This window comes from Stegostoma tigrinum, chromosome 27 (genome assembly GCF_030684315.1).
Source record: "Stegostoma tigrinum isolate sSteTig4 chromosome 27, sSteTig4.hap1, whole genome shotgun sequence".
Lineage (NCBI taxonomy): Eukaryota > Metazoa > Chordata > Chondrichthyes > Orectolobiformes > Stegostomatidae > Stegostoma > Stegostoma tigrinum.
This window is the reverse complement of record NC_081380.1, coordinates 27,296,237-27,312,525: the sequence shown is the minus strand read 5'-3', so window position 1 is coordinate 27,312,525 and position 16,289 is coordinate 27,296,237.

The following is a 16,289-nucleotide window of genomic DNA, read 5'->3' as shown; positions in this document are numbered from 1 at the left end:
CGGCTAAAGGGATCTCGGGATATGGAGAGAAAGCGGGAAATTGGATACTGAAATTACATGATCAGCCATGATCATATTGAATGATGATGCAGGTGCAAAGGGCCGAGTGGCCTACTCCTGCATCTACCTTCTATGTTTCTATGTTTATTTGCTTGTTTATTAATGTTGAGCAATTTTTTTCTAATTTAAATTAGGAGGATCATGGAAGATAATGCAATGCAACTGCTAGTTCAAGTAAACTGGCAAGATTCAGTGTTAATTTCCTGGCTGCAAATTCATCTAGAAAATATTGAGAGGGTTTACACCCAAGAGATAATCTGAGACATGACGGCCAAAAATACCTCAAGTTTAAACAAGTAAAGAAGCCCAAAAGTGCAGTAGAGCAGGTTCAGAAATGCTCATTTAAAATACTCAGGAGTGATCACAAAGATATGAATAGAGGGATGGGATTAGCTTATTTTAACTGTTGAGAAAGAAGCTAAAAATTGTATATTCCAGTGGCAAGTGCTGAAACTTGAGAAAAATACCTGGATTCTAGTTGAAGAAGCAGAAAGAATAGTGAGAAAAAGAAAAATGAAGCCAGGCCTTACACATGATTGAACTGGTGGCCAATGTACCTCGACAGAAAATGCACCAAACGAGAGCACGGTGCATATCACGCTGTAACTTTTAGGGACTAATTTTAAACCCACTTTGATATCAGAACATACATTCTCTTTCTTGACAGAGAAATCACAGCCTAGCAGATGACACAGAAAAAGTTTCTTCAAAATCTTTGGTTCATCATTAGCAAATTACTGTAAGTAAAACCAAAAAACAATTAGGCTGCAAGACTATGATCAACATTTAGTGGTAAAATGCGCGGTTGATTTTCTTGAGTCAATTAATTGAGCACGAAAGCCAGCATGGGCCATCAGGCTAAATGGTCTATTTTTCGACTGTAAATTCTAGGTAATTTTTGATGAAAAGTACAGGTTATGAAATGGAAAAACAAACTAGCTGCCTGTGACTTAGCAGCTGAAGCATATGACCAAATGCAGTAAGGTTTGTACTGTAGTTGCAGATAATTAATCACACAACTTGTGGGAAAATCCATTTCTTTTTGCCTACATTTGTGCTGTGCAAGCTAGAGACCAGTAATATTCAAAGCCCGAGATGTTCCAGTGATAAAACATTTGTTGCTGCCTGGTTACAAGGACAAGACTCTCTTGAAGAATATTGATGGGTTGCCCAGATCAGTTCAAGGGCCAGTATTAGTTAGTTAGTTAGAAGTAGTCAAAACAGAAGTTAGCTAAATTCAGGCTACTGGTCAGTCAGGTATTTAAAACCAGCAGAACAGACCACAGGTTGCTTTTGTTAACAATATGCATGTAACAGAGGCTTAAGAAAAGTCCAGAAGAGCTGAGAATGTGATGGATGATTACTGGCTTGTTGAAGAAAGTTAGGGCTCAGGAGACGGACAAAAAGCTAGCAACAGCCTCAGTGTTTTTGAAAGTAGGTGTGTAGGATGTCCACAGGCAGTATTTGCTTGTTGCAGCTGAGAAAGTCTGGGTATCAGAGAAACCCAAAGTAGTGCCAGTTTAGTGAAACTAATTGTCTGTAAAATGTAGCTTCATGAATACAGGGGAATGTAGTCCCAGGAAAAGAGATTAAATCTGTTTTCCTGCACTTCAGAGCCTCACTTGGACTACCGCTGCATTTTCCTTGTCTCCTGAAAATGTTGCTGTGCTCACTATGTCGTGGCAGAGACCCAACATTGCTATCGTATTGTGTGTAGCCTCCTTCAAACCCGAAATTAACTATTGTGGATTAAGTAAATGGTATGATGCTTATTGCATTAATGCAACTATTTACAGGTTACATGATCTACATTACTACAGAGACCATTAGCTCCAGGTATGTTTCTTACAAGCTCCTTCTTTACTCTGACCATGCCTCCACACGATCATGACAGTAGATAGCATTTACAGCAATCAATCAATTTGATCCCTTTTAGACCTACATACCACAATATCGTCTTCATTTTCATTGCAAAGTGTCAGAGCTGTACTACAATCTTTGACCTCATCAGACATTGTTTATTTGGGTTAATGTCTCAATGACAAACACTGTCAGAAAATTTGGGATTTCTTTTTCTCTGAGCAATTAAATTATCAATGAAACTAACTTGGTCACTCCTTCAATTGGAAATTCATTCTTACAGGTGTGCTACCTTTTAACATTATTGGGAATTCTTTTTGGATTGGATATTTTGCTTGATTTATTGACGGACTTGAGTTTGGAGTGGATTGTTGTTCACAGCAATGTCTGACACCCTGGTTTGATTCAGCTTTAATATCAGTGGAATATATTTCAGGCAAACCACTATATTCACCTCATTTCATCTCTTTTAAACAAAGGTCAAATTCTTATGTAATTAACCTCAGGATATTTTGTTTAGGCTCCACCAAGAAGCTATGGAACTCAGCAAAATAGGCTACAAGCTGTTCCTTTAGCAATTTTCTTGAAGCTCTTTCACCTTTTTAAAATGATGGAGGTCAATGCATGTCCTCCTATGCAGGAGAGAGAATTTTCAGTTGTGGCGTGCCTAAGTATTTTCTAATATTCAGTGTTTAGTATTTAGTTTACAGCACACATGTAACTTTTAGCATGATTCCTCCCAGACCAGATAATTTTGTTGGTCTTGCCCTCATGCGGTACTTTGTGCAGACCCATGAAGAATGGGAAAATCTCTGTTACAGCCATAAAGGGTAAAAAAAAAATCCTCAAATACAATGGAGGAGTACAGAAGAACCACCATTACTACAGAACAATAAGAAAATAAATTAGACAAATCACATTAGGAAGCTACAATAGCAGATATAATATTGCCAGGAAGATTTAACTTTAGAAATGGACCAAATAGAACATAGAATTAGATATTCTGGAGAGTACAATTTTCACATACAGATGATCTTCTAAAGTGGATTGCAAGACAGAGGCAGAACTAATAACTACACTTCTGTACATAATTGGGAGTGTATCTGATGATGTTACTGCTCACAAAGTGATAGATGAAACAGTAGACAAATTTGAAGTCTTTGACAATAGTGCATTGTCAAATAATAATGAAAGAAATTCTGCAAAAATTAACAAAAGAGGTCCAGGTGAATCTACAGATGATTCCGTTGATGATTGCTACAGGCTTGATGTAAATACAGAGAATAATGTCAGAATGGGCGGCACGGTGGCTCAGTGGTTAGCACTGCAGCCTCACAGCACCAGTGGCCCAGGTTCAATTCCCGCCTCGGGTGACTGTCTGTGCGGAGTTTGCACATTCCCCCCGTGTCTGCATGGGCTTCCTCCAGGTGCTCTGGTTTCCTCCCACTGTCCAAAGATGTGCAGGCTAGGTGGATCAGCAATGGTAAATTGCCCGTAGTGTTCAAGGGTGTGTGGGTTATAGGGGGATGGGTCTGGGTGGGATGCTTCAAGGGGCGATGTGGACTTGTTGGGTCGAAGGGCCTGTTTCCACACTGTAGGGAATCTAATGACTAAAAGACAGAATGTTGTTGGCAAGACTGATGGTTTATTACCTACCAAAGAAGAATCTGAGAGTAAGCCATTCATACAGTGAATGAAACAGAGGTCCAGCAGTAATAGGTCGATGCTAGGAGTTTAAAAAAATTGGCACACAGCATCTGCAAATCTAATCAATTGTTAAGGTACAAAACTACAGAAAAATAAAAGCCAAAACAGCAAGTAGAACAGACAATAAACTCTAAAATCCCTTCAAATACTCCAAAGCTGAGAAATCTTACAGACACAAACATTGCCCAGCTTTTAAAATCGAATGTTTTTATTTTAAGTAGATCACTTTAAGAAAATGTGCTGAAGTAGGACACAGTCACAGAAAAGCTAATACAAAATGAGATAGCAGGTAAACACAAAATTCTGCTGAAAATATCAGTAACTGAGACGAAACATTTTGGCATGCGAACAGTTGCAACATCTCATAAAGTTCAAGCTGGACAAAAAGGCAAGTATCACAGCACTGTCAGAGAGAGAGCCTTGGTTGACAAAACACTGGTTTTAGCCAGGAGAGGTCCTACAATATGGTTTGGGAGGAATCATGCTAAAAGTTACATGTGTGCTGTAAACTAAATACTAAACACTGAATACCAGAAAACATTTAGGCACTCCACAACTGAAAATTCTCTCCTGCATAGGAGGACATGCATTGACCTCCATCATTTTAAAAAGGTGAAAGAGCTTCAAGAAGAAATGGTAAAGGAACAGCTTGTAGTCTATTTTGCTGAGTTCCATAGCTTCTTGGTGGAGCCTAAACAAAATATCCTGAGGTTAATTACATAAGAATTTGACCTTTGTTTAAAAGAGATGAAATGAGGTGAATATAGTGGTTTGCCTGAAATATATTCCACTGATATTAAAGCTGAATCAAACCAGGGTGTCAGACATTGCTGTGAACAACAATCCACTCCAAACTCAAGTCCGTCATTAAATCAAGCAAAATATCCAATCCAAAAACAATTCCCAATAATGTTAAAAGGTAGCACACCTGTAAGAATGAACTTCCAATTGAGGGAGTGAACAAGTTGGTTTCATTATAATTTAATTGCTAAGAGAAAAAGAAATCCCAAAATAGGCAAAAAATTGAAGTAGTAACACCATAAACTTTGAACTGACTTACAGATGGAATAAGAACCAAATTCCACTGACAAAAATTGAAGATGCGATTCATACAACTCCACAGAAGACACCAAAAGGAGACAAACAACATACAGTGACCCAAAGAATAAAATTTCCCACAATAATAAGGACCACACTATAAGCTAGAAAGAATAGGTATGCATCATTGAAGTTCTCCATAGAAGAAGTGCAGAAGGTCAAAGACATCCAATTCAAGAGAAAACTGAAGACTTCAAACCAACAGGAAGACATTTCAACTAAACAATCTTCTACCCAACAAACCACCAATCTTCCAAATCAGAACAAAAATATTCAAGAGGAATAGAGCAACCTTCATATCGTCGGTTATACTCGGGTATGTTAGTATAGGAATTGAGGGTAAATGACTTGGTCGTGGGGTGACATGTAGAGGCATGCTACTGAATCTGAAAGAGTCCGAAATATTAAGAGAGTGCGGTTAGCACCATCCACTGTGATGACATCATGGTACACTTGATCAAAGTAAAGAAGGAGCTTGTGGGAGACAGCTCCTGGGCCTGGTTTGCAACAACCAGGCTCTGTAATAATGTGGGTCATACTTGTATAACCCTTAAATAATTGCATTAATGCAGGAAAATTTGTATTTTTCACTTAACAAGAAACATTAACAAGACATAGCAAGTTAGACAAGAAAGTTGGATATTCAAATTCACACTAAATCTCTTTGAGTTTGAGGGACTCATACACAACAAGGTCTAATCACATTATAAATCTAATATCTGAAGCAAATCAAAGAGTGTTCTCTATTCATTTCCTGAATGTAACTAGACATCTGAGCGAATGAAAACATTCTCTCTGAAACATCAGAAGCCATTAGAGTATGAAACACAGATGGAACAAAAGAAAACCTGGAACAACAAAGAATAAAGTCGTCAAAAAAAACAGTAACCTGAACTTATCCCCCACATACTAATCATTTGCATATTCTTGGGGCATGAGTGTTGGTGTCGAAGCCAGCATTTAATGTCCATTTAATTATGCTGGAGAAGGAAGTGGTTAGCTATCTTCTTCACTTTCTTCGTTACCCAAAGCCCATGTGGTAAACGTAAAGCTGCCATAGTCTGCTTTACCATTAGAGAAGGGGTCAATTGGTGGTCGTTTAACCTGAGTGTCACCATGCCTCAAGTGAAAGGAGAGGTTGAGAAGGAAAGTCCTTCATGGTAATGTCAGCTGGTGTAGGTATTAAACCCATGCTGTTGGTATCACTCTGCATCACAAACCAACAATCCAGTCAGAACCACCAAACACCCACAATCCACAATGCTGTCAGAGAGGGGTTATGGGGCTTTGTAGAAGTAATGAAAGAACAGCGATATAATTTCAGGTCAGGATGTTGAGTAACCGGGAAAGGAACTTGCAGGTGATAGTGTTCCTATGTGCCTGCTGCCCTCTTGGTGGTAGTGTTTGGGATCAAAGTTTCCTTGGAAAGTTGTTACAGAGAATTTTGTCGATGGCACACTGTATGTTGGTGGGGGGCTGGACATGTCTTTGCTCTGGATGATTTTGAACATATTAAATGTTTTTAGAACTGCACTTAACCAGGCATGTGAAGAGTATTCCATCACACTCCTGTTTCGTGCTTTGTAAACAGCGGAGACTTTAGGCATCAGGATGTGAACTATTCATCACAGAATCTCAACCTCTGCCCTGCTGTTGCAGCCACAATATTGAATTAGGTAGTCCAGTCCGTTTCCGATCAATTGTCACTCCAGGATGTTGATAGTGGTATTCTGCAATGGTAATATCTTGGGGAGACAGTTGAATTCCACCTTGTTGGAGATGTTTATTGCCTGACACATGTATAATAAAAATGTTGCTACCTCACATGCACGCTTTCCAACAGAAATATTGGATGGCCAATTGGTGTGGGAGCATCCAATATGGCCCATCCAATAATGAGACCTTAAAGGCAATCCAGCCCTAACCCAGGATTTAACTACAGTCAATTGGGCATATTAGGCTGAGTTTAGCACCATGCAAAGGATGTGCACTCTGTCAGTGGGGACGAAGAAAGTCTGCTGTATATTCAAGGTGCAGAAAGAGTTCATAAAAATGGAGAGTAATAGCAACATGACGACATTTAGGTGACACTGGCAGGACAACACATGAAGGATACATGCATTTGTTGTAACACATGCTGTGTCCAATAGCATAATCTGATAACAGCACTTAATGTAAGTTCAAGAGTGGATAAACATGAATTTTAATAAGTTTCCATTCACTCAGCAATTCACAGCTTGAGTCCTGCTGTTGAAGCTTTCATCTGAACTCAATAAGCCTAGCATCTGACCAGATGAGTACAAGATGCTCCACCTCTGAGTGTTGCTCCCTCGTACTTGAGCCTGAAGTTTTTTCTCACATCTAAGGTTTGATCATTTTATTTGTGGGAGACATCACAGACAAGTTAATCCTACATCTACACAAGTCCACCAACAAATGTAACTGCAAAGCAGTCAGAGCCAGAACCAGGGTCCTGGCTCTGATTGCTGTGGCTTTCCTTATTTCAGCGGCCATCCTCCCGTGCTCCCTGTTCGAGATCAGCCAAGTTAGGAGAACACCAGAAAAAAAAACCTGGTACTTTCCAGGTCCCCGTGGCCTGGAGTTGAAGGTGTGAACTGTGAACAATCGAGATATTCTTAACAAGCGCTCTCATGGCTTTTGTAATGCATGGAAATCCATTAAGAATGTGCGTCAAGGTTTGACTTTGCATTTGTGATGCTATATATACACACACACATGAACTCCACGGAGATTTCTCCACACAGAATAAATACAATTATTTTTGAGATAGTCTTTCGAGGCCAAGCAATTCTGAATAAAACTCACTGTATTGTTTTTATTAATAAGCAAGGCTTAATGCCAGCACAGCATCAATCATCTTTCAGTGCTCTGAAGGGATAACCAAATAAAATAGCTTCTCATATAGGGTGATGCACCAATCTAGTATTTCCTGCCATTACTTGCTCTTTGGAAGTAAATTTACTTTCTTTCATAATGAAATATTTTACCCTACTTCCTAATTCTGGTAAACAATTTGTACAAAGTATAGACAATTATAAATCTGTGTTCTATGATTTACATTCACCACTACTTTCTCCTCTTAAAATTAATTCTGGGTGCAAGGAAAACATGAAATACAATACAAGTCATATCTCTTTCAACAATATAATGCCCTGAACATGAGAAGCACTCTTAGGTGTTTTGCAGGAGCAAGGTACGTCAAGGGTGACCACTCCCAGCATTAACATCCTGTGAGTCGCTACTGACCAGAAACATAAATAGACCAGCCACATAAATACTGTGTATGAGATCAGGCCAGGTCAGAGGCTGGGAATTCCATGACAAGTACACGGCCTGACTCCCCAAAAGACCTTCCACTATCTACAAGGCAAATGTCAGGAGTGTGATGGAATACTCTGCACTTACCTGCATGATTGCAAGTCTAAAAAGCACTCAAGGAGTTCAGTAATATCCTCTACAAATCAATCAGATTGGTCAGAATTCATCTATTACTATAAACTTGTACCTCTCCATCACTGGCAAGTCATGGCTGTGCTTTGTATAATCCACAAAGCACACAAGTCTGTAATGATCCCAGTTGATAATATTACTGGGCAAGTCAGATACCAGATTGAAGTATGGCTTGAGTGATTTTATTTTGCCTTTAACAAGGTGGACATTCAGAAACAGGAAGCATGCAGTGCTGCAGGAGATAGCAAGGAATTCAGAGGCTGGAAGACAGAGTCAATAGATGTGAAGCTGGAAACACACTCACATCTGAGGAGCAGGATGCTGTCTGATCAGCTGTGCTTTTCCAGCTTCACATCTATTGACTAATGCAGTGCTGCAGATTTAGTTTTAACAATAAAATGGAAATCTTTTATGGAAAAGAAATTGGGATAAAGTAAAATAAAACAAAGTATTTATTTATATATAATCTAAAGAGTTTGAAGCATAGCAAAATACAATCCAATTAATCCTAACAAGCATCACGTTACTTTGCTCAAATACCAGGGGAGAATTCCATGTTTTGTGACATCTATAAGAGCAACTGTTTTTCATACCCAGTTCTAGCCAAGACTTCTGCAAACCAAACAGAAACTAAAAAGCTTTCCAAGCTGTTTCAGCTACATTGTACTCCACTCATTTTTCTACTCTCATTCCCCATCAAAATTATGGGTTTCCTTACACTCTCTAGTCTGTAATGGACTACAAATTTCAGGGCCTGCACTTAGAAATCCAGAGAAAAATCATTCAAATCTCACCATGGCATTTTGAGGAATGTGAATTGTATTTTTTTAAAAGAATTCAGAAATAAAGAACTCAAGAAGTAAAAAATGACTAAATGGTTCACTACTTTTTCTTCGAGGAAGGAAGACAGCCATCCTTACTCAATCTGACCAATATATGACTCTTATACCGTGAAATAGCATAGTGGCTAGCATCAATGGTTCATAGTGCCAGGGACCTGGGTTCAATTCCAGCCTTGGCCAAACATATCTGCAGAGTTTGCATATTCTTCCTGCGTCTATGAGGGTTTCCTCTGGACGCTTCTGCTTTCTTCCAGTGTCCAAAGATGTGCAGGCTAAGTGGTTTGGCCATGTTAACTGACCCTGTAGTGTTCAGGAATGTACAGCCTAAATGGGATAAGTATGGTAAATGTAGAGTTACAAAGATACTGTGGGATGTTGTTTAGAGGGTTGATGATGTCTTGATGGGCTGAATGGCCTCTAGCTGCACTGTACAGATTCTATGATTCTAACGCCTAACTGCCCAATTAAATAACCATTGCAATCTAGTCAACCAGAGGTGGGCAATAAAAACTGGTCATGCCAGAGTATTGTGCATTCAGAGAATAAATTAAAACATTTAGAAATCTCTTTGACTGTAACTTCATTTTGTATGTAAAGTCTTGCTAATTTTGTTTTAAAACAGCTTAAATATTTAATTATCAGCTTTAATTGGTTTGTGCTTCTATTTTAGCACATTCCTGCGTATCCAATGTTAGCCACCTTTATATCTAATTGCTCTATTAATATAGCTAGCACATTAATATAATCATTTGAGAATCACAAGCTCACACTAAGTATGTTCCACATTTACAGTCATGTTATATAAAATGGCAACCTATTGAGGCACTGTACTATATTAAACTATACTGTATTCACAATCATTTATGGGCTTTAGGATAATAGAGAGACAAGGCTGACGATCAAGAATGAAATACGTATATGAATCAGTAGACTCATGGAGTAATACAACATGGAAACAAGTCCTTTGGCCCAAACTGGTCCATGCTGACCATGGTGCCAACTCAGCTAGTTTCAATTGCCCACATTTGGTCCAAATCCCTCTAAACACTTCCCATCCATGTACCTATCCAGAAGTTTTTTAAACGTTGCTATCATACCTGCCTCAACCACTTTCTCTGGCAGCCCATCCCATACATATACCATGCTGTACATGAAGAAGTTGCCCCTCAGGTCCTCCTTAAATCATTCCCCTTTCACCTTCAGCCTCCCATCCCTGGGAAAAGATTATATGCATTCATCCTGTCTGTGCCCCTCATGATTTTATTGACCTCAATAAGGTCACCCCTCAATTTACTATGTTCCAAGGAATAAAGTCCTATACTGGCCAACCTCTCCCTGTAACTCAGGCCTACTAGTCCTGGCAACACCCTCATAAATCTGCTTTGCACACTTGCCAGTTTACTCATGTCTTTCCTAAAACAGGGTAACCAAAACTGTGCACAATACTTCACATGTGGCCTCATCAATGACTTATACAACTATAACGTAATGTTCTATACACCTCAATGCCTCGACCAATGAAGGCCAGCATGCTAAATACCTTCTTCACCACCCTGTCTACCTGTGACACTGCTTTCAACAAATTAAATACTTGTATTCTGAGGTCCTCCTGTTCCACAACACTCCTCAGGATCTTACCATTTACTGAATAACTCCTACCTTGGTTTGACTTTCCAAAGCACAACACCTCACACTTAACTGTATTGAATTGCATTTGCCAATCCTCAGCCCACTTCCCCATCTGATCAAGATCCCTTTGTAATTTTTAGTAACCTTCCTCACTATCAAGAATACCTGCTAACAACAAAGGTCCCAGCACCAACCCCTGTAGTAGGCCACTAGTCACAGGCCTCTTGTGCAAGAAACAACCTCCAACCATCACCCTCTGCTTCCTACCATCAAGCCAATTTTCAGTCCAGTTAGCTAGCTGTGCCTGAATGCCACGCAACCTAACCTTCATGACTAGCCTGCAGTGCGGGACCTTGTCAAAGGCCTTACTAAAGTCCATACAAACAACATAGTAAAGCATGCAAAGCTGAATGTGGATCACCATTGAGTTTGGAAACAGAAGGGAATTGCTTTTCCTTTTAATCGGATATTTCAACCTCGAACTCCCTTTGTAGTTCTGTGAACACGGATAAATTGATCAATAGCAAATCAAAAACCACCAAATGTGCACAGGTTGAGTGAAATGCTACAAATCTGATCAGCTCGTTGCTTATATCCTGTTACATATATCATTGTTCATTCCCTTTCAGACCTCAGGAGCTGATTTTCACTCAGGTAAAAGATGGCTTTTTTCTTCAAAATTGAAAAGTTCAGACTTCCAACTGCAAATTTCATTTCCTTGCTGAGTAACCCCGAGAAGCAGCTTGTGTCTCACTTCCTTTTGTACAATACATTCCAATTTTTCAAGCGTAGGAAGAGATTTATATCTGAAAGATGGTAATCTATTAGAAAGGAGAGGATAGATTTAGTGCCTGTTCTGGATGAGTATTTGTGCGAGTGTGTGTGCTTACAACAGTTAGGTGCCCATCAAAAGACAAAATCCAAACTGAAATAAGATTTACCAGCCAGAATCACAGAGCAAAGTTGGGATAATAATTATTCCTGCCTATATTCCTGCCAACATGAAAATAAGATTATTTTTGTGTTTGTGCCAAGGATGGCAGGTGGCAGTTTGTACAATGATTGTCTGTATGGTGAGCCTGTGCCTTCCCCAGTGGCATTGGGGAACGACAGACATTGAAGGAAGACTGGCAGCCAGTTATTTCCAGCAGGAAGAACTCACTGGGTTCACACCATCCACTTCTTCACACAGAGGGAGCGAGGGAGAACATAAAAATTGTCAGCAGAGCCATCCCAGGAACATTTGGGCACCAGCCAGTGTGAGGTTCAGCAGTTAACAGCTTCTCCTCTCAGTACTTTGGAGTACGATCAAAACAAAGCTTCAAAAAAAATAACAAGGGAGAGAAGTCACAAGTCCTGATCTTAAATGCTCCCCAAAGTCCAGCTGTGCTTAAGAATGAGAGCTGTATGGTGTAGAATTCCTACTCACCTCATTCACATGTGTGCGCCATTTAAAACAGGTCAGGTGAGGTCTCTTGTGGCACAGTAGCAGTGTCCTTACATCTAGACCAGGAGACCTGGATTCAAGTCACACTTACTCTGGAGGTGTCCAATGAGATCTCCAAACAGATTATTTAATAAATATTTTAAATAACAGGTCAAGTTTGGGAATTGAGCAGGGTCCTAATCCCAAGTTGAGGAGACCCTCATTGACATTTGATAATCACTTAGTCTCATGGAATGCTTCAGAACTCAGTGGCATTTTAGCATTGAACAGTAAAGTCCAGCTCCCAGACCTGAGTTCGTCAGTAACATTGGGTGTGAAGGAAATAGATACCCAGAAGAATGCGATTATAAAGTGGTATTATTTTAGCTTTGAATGATTTCCTCAGGTCATGGGAAGCAGTTCTGCACACAACGAAACCCTGTATGCAACTAACATTTCCATTTGCGCCTTCCCTTGACTCACTTATCTGGATGCCCAGCACTTTCATGGCAGATACCCCGCTGCAACTTCCTGGCACTCTTTCCCTGATTCCCATTTTCTGCTGCACCTCACTGACTTCAGGAAAGTATCAGTGCCTGGGGTATGTAACTGAGACAGAGGAGTTAAATTGAATGGGGCTTTACAACACCGACCAACCATTCACGCCTATTCAGTCCACACATGCTCTTGCCTCTTTGTTAAAATCACAGGTCTGTCTCACCTACATTGTATTTTAGACTCCCTTTTGAATCTAAACTAATATCAAAGGGATCAACACATCTATTTTAGGATGTTTAGCAAAGCTAAACTGATCACGGCAGGGCAGGATGTTGACACTTGAAATAGGATTAAATCTACAGTATTAAAATTTCCTCTTCTCTCAATATGCAGTTGATCATTTAGCACTTGTTGCTGTGGGTCAAACAAAATATATAGAAAATCTTTTATTTTAAGAAGCAACAGTGGGTCACTATTGGAAATGTAGATTAGCAACAACAAAACCTTCATAATGCCTGACAGCAATCAAGGTTATAATTATCCCTTACGTTTTTCATAGATATGAACATGGATCTGTAAAATGTTACAGTGCAGGAAGAGTGTATAAATGAAAGAAATTAAGAGAAAGGGTACAAAAGGAATTGTAATTGATAATCTATGAATTATGTAATTGTGCCATGTGGATTTTTCTCTTCAATGAGAACTACTGTTCTTACCATGTTCAAGGCTACTGTTTTGCTTCAGTCTCCGTATCTTTCTACAAATATACTTAACAAATTTACACCACAATAATCAGAGTTTTGTCCTACTGGCAAATGTTAATCTTTACATACACTGCGTAAACATTTCTTTTCAGTTATTTAGTCAGCTATTAGTTCAATGCAATATTTATATTGAAACAGAAAATAAAATCTTATTCATAGTCTCGTTCTCTCATAAAATCATTTCTAGGTTGAAATTCACACATCCTTAAAAAAGTCATTTAATTACAGAGAAAAATATATCATGAATTTAGTTTATTCACAGTATTTATTAGAGTTTTAATTAAATTGACCAATGGTATGGGCATCAATTTGCTGACAAATCACACTGTCGCAGACTATTCTGCAATTTCTTAAGTTACTGATCTATACCTAACATTCAACAATTTTAGTGCACGTGTTCAATGCGTATCAGTATAAAATAGTCCAAGCATGTCACAGGCTAAGTGACATGTCTGAGAGCAGAGGGGATACCGGCATGATAGCCAAAGCTAACATTCACAATATTGCACTGGCATCTTTCTTTGATCAAAGCAAACCAAATGCAGGGAAGTGACAAATTAGGCCATTGTTCCTTCAGCTGTATGAGCCTCCAACTGCACCCTGACCAATTTCCCATCACATTTAAAATGAGAAACTCTGCGAAAGACTTCAAACTTCTTCAAGTGAACAATTTAGTTGAAGCTGAAATATTGGCATTACAGGTCAAAAACTAATTTTATTTTTGGCATTTTTTTTGTAAAGCTACTTAAAATTGTGCGGTTTTGAACGTAATATAAACATTTCTCACACAGAATAAAGATGCTTTTGTTTATTAGATGTGCAGCATCTTCCCAATCAGTTATGTTATTTTGTAGATTACTTATATATACAGAGTCTAAGATGAAACATCAAGGAAAGAGGTCAAATTTACAGACATTTCCCTAGGGAGTACCTAAGTTTATTTTCATCATAAATGAGTTGCCTAATGTGAAGAAATTCTTGATATAAAGTACTGTACATTTATCACATGACCACTTCCATCTTTATTGAGTAGCACAGGAAGAGTCTTTTCTGCATGATTCTGCCTGACCTCTATCACAAAGGGTTCAGCACTTGGCTTGCTGCAGGACTAATTGACTCTGAAATCCCAGGTATATCTAGATCCATGTTTATCAAGAATGTTTGAACCAGTCTCTGCACAAATTTTCAGCTCAGTCTGACAGATTTGCCTTAAGGCCTTTGAACCTGACCTCAGATCGAAACCATTCAGCCTGCACAGCCAATAGCCCAAGACAAAATTTCGATCTGTAAGGTTTAGATTCTTTGCCACACAAAGAGTTGTCACAATTGTCTTGATCGAATGCAAACCTAGATCAATCAAACGAGGCAAATGTAGGTCAGTTCAATCTTTCATCATGTTGACCTACTCATTCCTATATAATGCCATTGGAATTTATGTGCAGAGAGATGTTCTGGAGACATTTTCCTTGAATAAAGAGATTCATGATTAAATAGATTTATAAATAAACAGGTCACCTGATGGACTGGTGAGTAGAAGTCCATTGAAATACAAAACTACTCTGCACAGTGTGGTGAAATAGTTTAGAAAGGAGGGTAAGATCTGTCCAGATACAAGTCCAGTGATTTAATACTGAGACAAGTCCCTGTGACCCGATTTCCACTGGGAGTGGCACCCACATCAAAACCTACTGAAAGTAAAATTTGAGGCTAAATGCCTGAGATAAAGGAGAAGGAAGCCCACCTTTCCGTTGCCCTAATTCTCAGTGTCAGTCAGGCTGATATGTGAAGGAAGATCCTCAATCCGTACCACTATGCCAAGCTGATAAAGAGCTGTCTTTAGTTTAACTGCCACGTAGAGGGTAGGTGTGGATAGAACCCTTGCTGAAGGACCACAGGATTAACAGACAGTACCTTGCAAAGGGGTATCTATTCAATTTCGCTCAAAGGCTGAGTGAAGAGGACTTTGCTTACAAGGAGAGTCAAAGCTTCCACTTGATGAAGCAGAGAGGAGATCCTGTTGGGAGGAACTTTGATTTTTGTTACAAGCCTACAGGTGGAATCAATCAAGCCCCTGAACAATGTGAGTGTTGGCAAGTCATTGGGAAATTTAGATTCTCAACATAGAGAAGTAAAAGCCCAATTCTCCAATCAAGTTTTGAACATTGAGATGAAGCTCTAGCTTGTGAATAGCAAGAGACCTATTTGAATGCATTATCACATCATTCTTACCTAATTTGGCCTCATTGAAATGCAGTTTCCCATTCTCCTACTCATTGGATAGAAACTAGATGGCAACAATTCCCATTAACAACTCACTTTCAGTCTCATGGCTTTGTGTCTACTTCAATGCTCACAACACCTTTTTGTTCTTTTCTGCCTCAGTCAGACTTTAAAGGCACATGGGACCTTTTTTATTTATTCACTTCTGGGACACTGACACTGCTGGCTAGCCAGCATTTATTCCCTAACCCAAGCTGCCCTTGAACTGAATGCCTTGGTAGGCTATTTCAGAAGGCCCAGAGTTGAGAGTCAACCACATTGCTGTGGATGTAGAGTCACATGTAGGCCTGACCAGGTCAGGATGGCAGATTTCCCTCCCTGAAGGAGTTTAGTGAACCAGATGGTTTTTCCAACAATCAACAATGATTTCATGGCCATCAGTAGATTCTTTAGTCGAAATATTTTCTATTTGTATTTAAAAACTAACGTCTGCCATAACAGGATTTGAACCCACGTCCCCAGAATATTAACTGAGTTTCTGGATTCATAGACTAGCGATAATACCACTAGACCATCAACTTCTCACTTACCTTGCTGTTTAGCACAGACATAAAGCCAGGCAGTTTATCATAGCTTACAGTATTGATCAGATAAGGGATGGGCATGTTGCTGTACATGACCAAGCTCTGTCAATCTTATAAATTACAACAATGT